At 43.5% G+C, this 11,221-nt stretch overlaps 1 pseudogene; it reads left to right on the top strand.

The window, feature by feature from the left end:
* Positions 1 to 11,221, top strand: part of LOC129818268 (NAD(P) transhydrogenase, mitochondrial-like) — a 41,140-nt pseudogene that overhangs the window by 24,837 nt on the left and 5,082 nt on the right.

The raw sequence follows: 11,221 nt of genomic DNA, 5'->3' as shown, positions 1-11,221 counted from the left end.
TTGTGGCAACAATTTGGGGGAAGGCCCTTTCCTGTTTCAGCATGAGAAAGCCCTTGTGCTCAAAGCGAGGTCTATACATAAATGGTTTCTGGCCTGCTCAGAGCCCTGACCTCAACCCTATCGAACACCTTTGGGATGAATTGGAATGCTGACTGCGAGCCAGGCCTAATCGCCCAACATCAGTGCCCGACCTTACTAATGCTCTTGTGGCTGAATGGAAGCAAGTCCCCGCTGCAATGTTCCAACATCTCGTGGAAAGCCTTCCCAGAAGAGTGGAGGCTTCTATAGCAGCAAAGAAGGGACCAACTCCATACTAATGGCCATGATTTTGGAATGAGATGTTCAATGAGCAGGTGTCTACATACTTTTGGTCACGTAGTGTATAGACGTATATTACACGCAGACATTTTACTGCATTTTCAGGAATGTTCTGATCATGGGCACCACATCTCAATTTAGACAGCTTGGGTTTGATCCAATAACCCTCTGGTCAGTAGTAAACCAGTAGACCAGTAGTGGTCTGGGTCCTTCAGGTTGATGCCTGAGCGTCTGTACCCGAATCTGCACCCCTCCTTTCAGTCCCCTGGCCCAGCCGTGCCACCCAGGCCCCCCTGCTCCAAGCTAGGCCAGGCGGAACCTTTCCCAGTTTGGCACTAATTAGCCTCACCGCCCCCAGTCATTTTCCACTTGTTCCCGAAAGCTGGAACGCATTATCCCAGGGAGCGTTCCCACTCCACAGTCCCACTGGAACCTGGAAAACCTGCTCTGATAAAAGATTAAAACGTCCATTTTCCGCAAAATGCACATTTCATGCTAGATACGTTTTTCTTGTTATTTTCTTTTGCATTTTGTTTTTCAGTTGTGGGTTTGTTTTGGAAGGCTTTCAAAATGAGGAAAAAAGTTAATGAAACATTACAATGCGTCCCATATCACAGGTGGTGGAATCCAGATGCTGGCTCTGTTCATTTGATTATCAACATGTATTCAGTTTCAATTTAGCATGAAACCACCTCATGAACACATTTCAGTCTCTGAAATGAAAATCAATTCTCTGTTATCTTTCTACCTACCTGCCAAGGATTGAATTAGTTCAGGGATAAATGTACAACTCCCTTTTTAATCCATACAGCATGTGTGATAGTAACATCCTTGGATAATAAATAAAAAGCTCACTTTCAGATTGTTCCTCAAAAAGTGGATGAGGACTGAATACTTGTAAATGAAGGCAATAATAAATTAGATGGGCAGCGCATAGTAATGTTCTGACATGCATTTAGCTCTATATGTCCATGCCTACAGTCTTTCTTCTCCTCCTCTCTCCAGAGGTGCTGATGCTATGAACGCTGGGCTGATGGTCTCCAGTGGGTGCCTGATGATCCCCTACGTGCTGGAGCCCAGCTACACAACATACTCTGTGTCCTCTCTCTCTCGGCCGTCATGGTACGACCTACACGCCGCCTCTACCCTAATCAAATAAATAGAATTACTGGGACGGACATCCCCATTCAAATCAATGTTTCAAGTTATGAGGGTGCAGTGACATTTGTATGGTTTGAGAGTCTTTTCCTGTTCTACTAATTCTATATCTATGGCCCTAATATCCACCAACCTGGACTGACCTGTAATCTTTGAACTGATTTTTAGAAATACGATGGAAGTCGTACCTCCTTTTGAAATCCTGTGCTCTAGCCCATTTTAGGTAGGCTTAAGTTCAGCTGTTCTTCAATAAAAAGCACTCTGCTCACAATCCTGCTCCACTGTTGGCCCTTAAGGAGAGTTTTCATTGGAAGCATTAACCACAGGATCAATCCATAATAAGATGATAGATGGAAGGTAAACTAAGATGAGGAGGTTTTGAAGCAGCGCTGAGAGAAGGTGGTTCTGGTTAAAACTGTTGTGAATGTTGGCTGCTCAGGCCTCCGTGTGGTTTTTGACGTTGGATAAATCAACAGATATTCATTTTTTACGTATACAATATCACACCACTCTGACTGATAAGGTGTAGCTAAACAATCACCTGTGCCTGAGCGTGAATGCCTTTAAAGGGAGATCTGATATTGTTCAAGTCCTGCCCTCACTGTTTGTTTGATGGAGTGTATCGTTGCATAATGTGAGGTAGCTGGCTCTGGTTAAAGCCTTTCCCTGAGTTAGGGATCTTGGAGAGTAACACTAGGATGATATCATAGAGAGCACTTGAAATTAATACTCCTTGTTTTGACAAACACCTAATGCACTGACTGAGGCCCACTGTGACCTGATAGGGGTTAAATACACTACATTTCTACTGCCTGATCAGATTTCTCTATTTACCATTCAATAATAAAGGTTGTCTGCTTATGCCCACATGATTCAGGACAATGCAGACGTGTGAGTTTATATAGGCCAGGCCTTCTACACATATGACACATGCTCTATGTATACCTTCTTCTGTATGGACAATATATTGAATTTAGCAACACATTAATGAATTGCCTTGTTTTATTAACCCCACTGCCATATCAACCTTCAGTCTAACGGTAGTCTTGCTCTTCTAGGGCCTGACGCTGACAACAGCCATGGGTGGTCATCACGGTGCTCAGCAGCTACTCCGGCTGGGCCCTGTGTGCTGAGGGTTTCCTGCTCAGCAACAACCTGCTCAACATCGTAGGGGCCCTCATCGGCTCCTCAGGGGCCATTCTCTCCTGCGTCGTGTGTGGTAAGGAAGTCCGTTGGTCTGTATTTTCGAAGTGTCACACATCCTATAGAACAGGGGTATTCAACTCATACCCTACGATGTCTGGAGCCTGCTGGTTTTCTGTTCTACCTGATAATTAATTGCACATACCTGGTGTCCCAGGTCTAAGTTAGTCCCTGATGTAGAGGGGAACAATGAAAAAACGCAGTGGAACTGGCTTCGAGGTCCAGATTTGAGTTTGAGGGCTATAGAATGATTAAAGTATGGAGCCTATAGTCCTTCCATCTGTCTGTATTTAGTAAGTGTTATACATCAGACAGTATGGGATACATAGGCCGCATCAGCTCATAACCTACATGTAAACCTTGAAGATGCTAAAATGTGCAAGAGGCAGTTTCTGTGCTTCCAACGTTCTCCACTAGGAGGAACTCTAACTGTACTTAAATGCCTTCTTGGCTGCATTGACTGCCTGAAAGAAACTGGGTTCACTGAAAAATGCAGTTGACTCAAAAAGGCTGAGCAGCTTTTGATCCTATCCATCTCTGTACTCCCCCTCCTCTCTCTCCTCTCACCCTGGCTAGGGGCTCGGCCTTGAACCGTTCCCTGGCCAACGTACATCATCCACTGGGTCAGGCAAGCCCATGGAGATCGTAGGAACGTGAACCAGACTGTCAAAATGATCAAAGGCGCCCACAACATCATTATCACTCCAGGTAAAGTAAAAACCCAGCAACACACACACACACACACACACACACACACACACACACACACACACACACACACACACACACACACACACACACACACACACACACACACACACACACACACACACACACCCACACACACACACACACACACACACACACACACACACACACACACACACACACACACACACACACACACACACACACACACACACAGCATTAACGCAGTGATACTTACACACACCGGAGCACTGACAGGGTAGGTTCATGTAAACCACCCACGTACACAGGGTTCAACTGACAAATGTTTTTAAGACCTAGAGAGTAAGTGTGTTGTGGCCAAAGGTCTTGTGCAGAAAGTAGAAAACATGGTCCTTTGCCATCCACATTTTTCAGAAATTCCCTAACTTTTTTTCTATGTTTAGCTAACCTCTGTTGACCTTGTTACATCACCAGTTAATTTGCTCAACTTCATTGGGGCACCTTTCGAGTAGGGCCCGTCAGGCATGCAGGCCCACTCTATCCCGAGGTGGTCCAAGAGCCTGGGTCGTGTTTTGGGGTAGGGTTTATTGAGACTTTGACAGACCTCTGTATAATCTCACTCTCTGTCTTTCCGCTCTCCCACCCTGTCTGAAAACCCGTCCCCTGACGACAGCTCTCTGCACATTGCTTCTCCAACCTAGTGGCAGAGTGAACTGTTGAGTGAGAAGTCAGCTTTATCTCTCCTGCCTGGCAGTGCAGCCTCAACCTGTGCTGGTCCATACAGTATGCTGTATGTAGTGCACTATAAATGGAAATAGGGGCCCTGGTCAAAAGAAGTGCACTGTAAAGGGAATAGGGTACCATTTGGGACACAACCCCAACCTAGTGGCTGGCTCTGCTCTGCTCTTCTAAACAGCCTGGTTGTCTGTGGCTCGGCTTGACCTCCTGGGCCAGTAAGTGTAACGGCCTCCAGCAAAGCTTATGGCTCTGTCTGTCCTCTGTCTGCGTCGGCATCCACTTTGTTCTCTACAACAGAGAACTGGACCATTATGGGCAGACAGGACGAACAGATGGAGGGGCGATGAGATGTGGGAGGATGAATAAAGAGAAGGGGAGAAAGGATGATGAGCGTGGCACTCCAGAGTAAACAGGCGTGCGCGGCCAAGCACAACAAGGAGATGGCTCCTTCATGGACATAGACAGTAGACGTTTAGACCCTATCTATCTAACATGGATCTACACCATGGGCCCATGTAGACAGTGGGTGAGATGTTACTATATCTATTGTGGGGGATGTTCTGAACTTCTAAAGTACACAGATGTCTAACTGACTACTGCAAACCCAGACTTGTTTTTGTATTCAAACATTTTCAAGCATCTTCTCCAAATGTAACCAAATTAGCCGGTGTTTGTGTGCCAGGTAGTCCTGCCAGACTGAAAGGTGATCCTCAGCTTCCAAGGCCTGGTATTATGGTGCACTGTTCCACAGTTGCTCTCTGTGTTGTCAGTGGGTCCCAGGTTCTCCTGCTGACTGCAGTGCACTACACTACACCAGGCCCGAGCTGGAACCGGAGCTGTCTTGTTTTCCTTTTCACGTTTCCTATAATTGGACCAGTCACAGTCACTTTGCTTGATTGACATCAGTGGAAACATTTAAGACTTTTTTTTTGATAAACACTGGCCTTGTCTGGACAGGGTTGTTTTCGTTAGGAGAAAAGCTTGTGTTTGAGAGTCTGCATGAAAAAGTTGAAAATCATTAAGGAGCTAGTGTGGACCGTAGTTATGCTCAGTGCAACATGCTGTGTTGAAAGCAGAGTATTTGACGGCTGTTGTGACAGGCCTATCAAACGTTGTAAACAGCAATTGACGCTTTAGACTGTCCATTTGCTGTGAATTATTGTTTCTCTTCCTTGGATGGTGGTCATTTCAGTAAGAGGCTTCTCAACTCTGCATGGGGCAGATGAAAGATAAGTGTTGATGGTCCTTGTTGTGTTTGACTGGCCTAGATTGGCTTTGGAATGGTGAAGACCAGTGAATAAAAGGGTTACTTGGTCTTTTGAGTTAGAAATGTCCTGTCTACCACATGTACTGGAGCAATTCATGTGCACTTGGACCTGATCAATGTACGTGTAAGAATATCCCAATATATTTTTTGGGCTATAAGTACGATCATCCTTAAAGGGGAAATCTGCAGTTGGAAAACCAACAAAACCCACACCACGCCACTTGTTTTTGGTAAACGGCTGAGGGATGGAGCTGGAGAAATGGAACCACTCTCAAATGTATAGGCAGAGCTATGGATGCAAGGACTGACCATCATGAGATCATAATTATTTATAAGTTATATTCTTCAAGACTGAATATATCATTTATTTATACATCTAAAACTGGATGTAGCAACTAAGGATTCTAGCTTTAAGAGTAACATAATTGATTGATTGCTCCAGAATCCTGCACATGCTCCCACTTTTCTGCTTCAGATAAAAGGATTCAAATCATTTCACGACTGATTCTTTTTTTGTTCAGCCTTGATGTCCTTTATTTATTTTACGGTGTTTGTTTATTGTGTTTTAAAATAACAGGCTCAATTATTTCACCTCCGGTCTTGTTGAAATGAGAGGAAAGAGCTCCCACTTGTATTTAGGATTATTATCAAAACCATATTCTGCTATTTGAGACAATACATGCAGATAAACTAGGTTAGCATACTTGTTTACAGCTGAGCCCTCAGACATCCTCTGTTCCTATGGGGATTCACTGGTCCTCTAAAATTATAATCTACAGAAAAACTCGGGACTTCCCTATTGCTGGGATAAGTTGGTTTGAATATTTTTCTTGTTAGATTTTAAATACCTGGTGTGTCAAAACTATAAACTGAGAAATAACATTTAAGCAAATATAATTGATTGGTTATTTCCTAAATGTTAAATGTGTTTATATAAGGATTATTTTATTTTTTTAAGCACGTTTGATTGGGCTTATGCAAATGTTTGTGTTTTTAGCATTAGAATATCAATATCCAGGTAAGAATCTCTGGGATTGTCTGAGGTTTTTTGCTATTTATACAAGCATTTTTGATCGCTGTTCACAGGTGGTCGTCAGTTTTGGACTTCTATTAACCTGTCTAGGATGAGGGTGCCGCTAGCGGCACTCCCCCCCCACCCCCACTGAAAAGGCAGAGCCGCGAAATTCAAAAAAAATATTTTTTTCAAATATTTAACTTTCACACATTAAAGTCCAATACAGCTAATGAAAGACACAGATCTTGTGAATCCAGCCAACATGTCCGATTTTTTAAATGTTTTACAGGGAAGACACAATATGTAAAGATGTACATCTATTACCTAAAAACACATTAGCATAATCCACCATCTTTTATTTGTCCACCAACACCAGTAGCTATCACCAATTCGGCTAAACTAAGATATTTATAGCCCCTAACCAAGAAAAAAACTCATCAGATGACAGTCTGATAACATATTTATGGTATGGTATAGGTTTTGTTAGAACAATGTGCATATTTCAGGTAGATGGCATAGGTTACAATTGCACCCACCGTCACAAATGGACTAGAATAACTACATAGAGCAACGTGTTTACCTACTTACTAATCATCAAACATTTCGTAAAAATACACAGCATACACTAATCGAAAGACACAGATCCTGTGAATACAGACAATATTTCAGATTTTCTAAGTGTCTTACAGCGAAAACACAATAAATCGTTATATTAGCATAGCACATAGCACATAGCAGCCCAGCATTGATTCTAGCCAAAGTGAGCGATAACGTCAACATCGCCAAAATATATTATTTTTTCACTGTTCACAGGTGGTCGTCAGTTTTGGACTTCTATTAAGATGTGCCAGTCAAAGTCGAGGCAGACTGTGTTCTGAAGTTTTATTGTGTTCCCTCCTTTTTTCAGACATTTTATACAGACAGCAGTTGACAGGTTTTCATAGCAAGTAAAAGTAGAGTTCTGTCCTAACAACATTCAAGCACCCAAACTAACTGGCTAACTTTGGCTAGCTTGCTAGCTACTTCCAGACACAAATGAGAGAACACCTCACTCTGACCATTTTACTCACCCTAGCAGAGCTGGTTAGGCTGTTTTTATGTTATACAGAGCATTGGTGACTGCAACTGTACTGATGGCAACAATTTAATTACGCTTTTTTGCCAACGTTTACTGACACCGGGCATATTCAACGGGTGTTGAGCGTTCGTAAATTCGTCAGTTATTCTGAGCTCTGGCACACTCAGACGGGAGTGCTCTGGAATCGGAGTAGATAGCCAGAGCGAATTTACCAGCTATGTCTATCAACAGCTGTCACAGTGACATCATGAACATTCTATTGAAATGGATACTTGCATAGAAGAGTATTTTGTTAAGACATGTAGCTAGCTAGCTAAAAAATGTACCATAATCCCAACTCATGACGTTACTACCCTGAATGAATCTGCAGGTAGCTAACCTACCAGGTTCAATGTTAGCTAGCTAACATTAGGCTATAACCTGCAAAGCAAATGGCTCTGAGATACGAATAATGTTACGACACAGATCATACACGTAACGTTAACTAGCGAGCCAGCTAATGTTAGCTAGCTAGGTTAATGGTTCGAATCCCCGAGCCGAGTAGGTGAAAAATCTGTCAGTGCTCTGGAGCAAGGCACTTACGCCCCTAATTGCTCCTTTAAGTCGCTCTGGATAAGAGCATCTGCTAAATTACTAAAATGTCATGTAAAACGTGGCACTCCTTTCTTCCATCATGGACTGCTTTGAGAGGCTGGTTTAAGGATCATGTCACCTCCACCTTAGCCGACACCCTAGACCGACTACAATTTGCATAGCACCCCAACAGATCCGCAGATGACGCAATCGCCATTGCACTGCACACTGCCCTATCCCACCTGGACAAGAGGAATACCTCTGTAAGAATGCTGCTAATTGACCACAGCTCAGCCTTCAACACTATACTGCCCTCCAACCTAGTCACTAAGCTCAAGGCCCTGGGTCTGACTTCCTGACGGGCCAACCCCAGGTGGTGAAAACAGTCAACAACACCTGCGCAACGCTAATCCTCAACACGGAGGCTACTCAAGGGTACGTGCTCAACCCCCTCCTGTACTCCCTGTTCACCCATGCCACACACGTCTCCAACTCAGTCATCAAGTTTGCTGACAACATAACAGTGGTAGGCCTGATTACCAACAGGGAGTGGTGCCGGGAAAATAACCTCAATGTCAATTAAATGAAGTAACTGATCGTGGACTACAGGAAACAGCAGAGAGAGGCTGAAGAAATTCGTCTTGGCCCCTAAGACCCTTACGGACGTCTACAGAGGCACCATCGAGAGCATTTTGTCAGGCTGTTGCCTGGTACGGCAACTGCACAACCCACAACCGCATGGCTCTCCAGAGGGTTGTGCGGTCAGCCCATCGCATCATCTGGGCCACACTGCCTGCACTCCAGCACATCTACAGCACTCGGTGTCACAGGAAGGCCAAGAATATCGTAAAGGACCTCAGCCACCCAAGCCACGGCCTGTTCACCCCACTACCATCTAGAAGGTGGAGACAGTACATGTGCAATGCTGTTTTACATACTGTCTTACCCACTTTATACACTTTAGACTTTATACTTTATGAAGTACCTTCAGAAAGTATTCACACCCCTTGACTTTTTCCATATTTTGTTGTATTACAAAGTGGGATTAATTGATTTCATTGTAATTTTTTTGTCAACGATTTACAGGAAAAATGTTACGTGTAAATGTTATTTTTAGTAAAACACTATCTTGATTAGATAAGTATTCAACCCCCTGAGTCAATATACACTGAGTGTACAAAATATTAGGAACACCTACTCTTTCCACGACAAAGACTGACCAGGTGAATCCAGGTGAAATCAATGACCCCTTATTGATGTCACTTGTTAAACCTACTTCAATCAGTGAAGGGGAGGAGACAGGTTCAACTCCAAGTACAGTTAGGACACATGGAAAGGAATTTTCTTGGGCATTAATCATGCAAACACATTTATTTTTTGTTTTCACAGTGTCTGTAAGATTGAAACTTATGCTCTTCTGTTACCTCTCCATGGAATTAGTCCACTGCACCACCAGGATGGCGCTAGCTTGCCATGTTTTACTTTTTACTCATACCCCAAACCCCATTTCAAAAGAAACAAGCACTCATTAAGATCCGGTGTGGCCAATGAGTGGGCACCCAACCCACCTGAACACACTTAACAAGATGAAGGATAGAGAGTTTTGTTGACGCTGAGAACGGAATGTATATGTTTTAATAAGTGACCGTCTTTAAAAGCAATGAGTCCCTTTGAAAACTATGTGGCATCGATATGAGTTAGAAACAGTTATTCTAGTGTCCAAATCGACTACAAAGTGTAAATAGGATAATTTTCCAAATAAAGTCAGTCTCGTCTAAAACTGAGGAAGGAACATCCGTGCGTCACAATGGGTAAATTGAGTTTGGGTTTTGATTTGACGATGTACATTTGCCCAATAACATGGGGTGAACAGTTTTAGTGATGGCTCTCTATCCAATAGCATACACCGTGAGATAGACCTGCCCACCCGCCCGGCTTTGTTTACATTAGACAATACGTTGCGGTTTTATTTTTACTTGAGAAATACTGCACTAAACACCATTGTTAGATGTAAAATTGCGCAACTAAAACATCCTCTGTAAAAACATAAAAAATAATTACAGATTTCAGATTTATCTTAGATTCATTCTGATGATTTTTAGGAAATGAAATAAGCTTCCGCATCTACAGTGTCTCGTGGGGGACAAACATCATTAACAAATGCGGAATCGGCCAGGAAACACACCTCCAAGACTGAAATCCCATTTTTCTAATGCGCAACAGAAAAGACACGTGTCAATTGGCATGTTCAGTGACTCTTTAAATAATTCTTAGAACGTTTTTTGAACATTACTAATGTTTTCATGGAAAGTTTTCCTAATGTTCTGAGAACTTAACTTTGAATAAAACCATGAGGAAACCTGTAGAAAACGTTATGCTGAAGTACTGAAATTCCCCAAAAAAGAATGTTGTTTCTTAATGTTCTTGGAACAATTTAAGAACATTACTTTAAATAGAACCATGAGGAAACCTGTAGGAAACGTTATGCTGAAGTACTGAAATTCCCACCTAAGAAACCTATGGTTCTCAGAACGTTATGTGCTAGCTGGGAATGGACCTACTGTATACAGTATGTTTTTTCTGGCCTGCAAATTGATTTGGACGAACAAATCTGTGCTATTTTGAAATCGCGATGTGGCCCTCGAGCCAAAATGATTGCCCACCCCTGCCCTAACCCCTTCATTACCCCTGCCTTGCCAAGGCACCACTGGGGTGATGAAGAGGTAACGCCAGGAGGGGAAAGGACAGGGTTGAGGCTCACTGTCGAGAGAACAGAGGAAGGTGAAAGGGAGGAAAGTGAATGAGAGCAGAGCAAAAGTAGGAATAGGCACACCGGAGAGAGGAAAGAGGAGGGAAGGGAATAGGCACACCGGAGAGAGGAAAGAGGAGGGAAGGGAAAAGGCACACCGGAGAGAGGAAAGAGGAGGGAAGGGAAAAGGCACACCGGAGAGAGGAAAGAGGAGGGGAGGGAAAAGGCACACCGGAGAGAGGAAAGAGGAGGGAAGGGAAAAGGCACACCGGAGAGAGGAAAGAGGAGGGAAGGGAAAAGGCACACCGGAGAGAGGAAAGAGGAGGGGAGGGAAAAGGCACACCGGAGAGAGGAAAGAGGAGGGAAGGGAAAAGGCACACCGGAGAGAGGAAAGAGGAGGGAAGGGAAAAGGCACACCGGAGAGAGGAAAGA

The sequence above is a fragment of the Salvelinus fontinalis genome, chromosome 21, assembly GCF_029448725.1.
Source record: "Salvelinus fontinalis isolate EN_2023a chromosome 21, ASM2944872v1, whole genome shotgun sequence".
Taxonomy (NCBI): domain Eukaryota; kingdom Metazoa; phylum Chordata; class Actinopteri; order Salmoniformes; family Salmonidae; genus Salvelinus; species Salvelinus fontinalis.
Note: the sequence above shows the minus strand (reverse complement) of the source record. Positions and strands in the feature narration are given on the sequence as shown.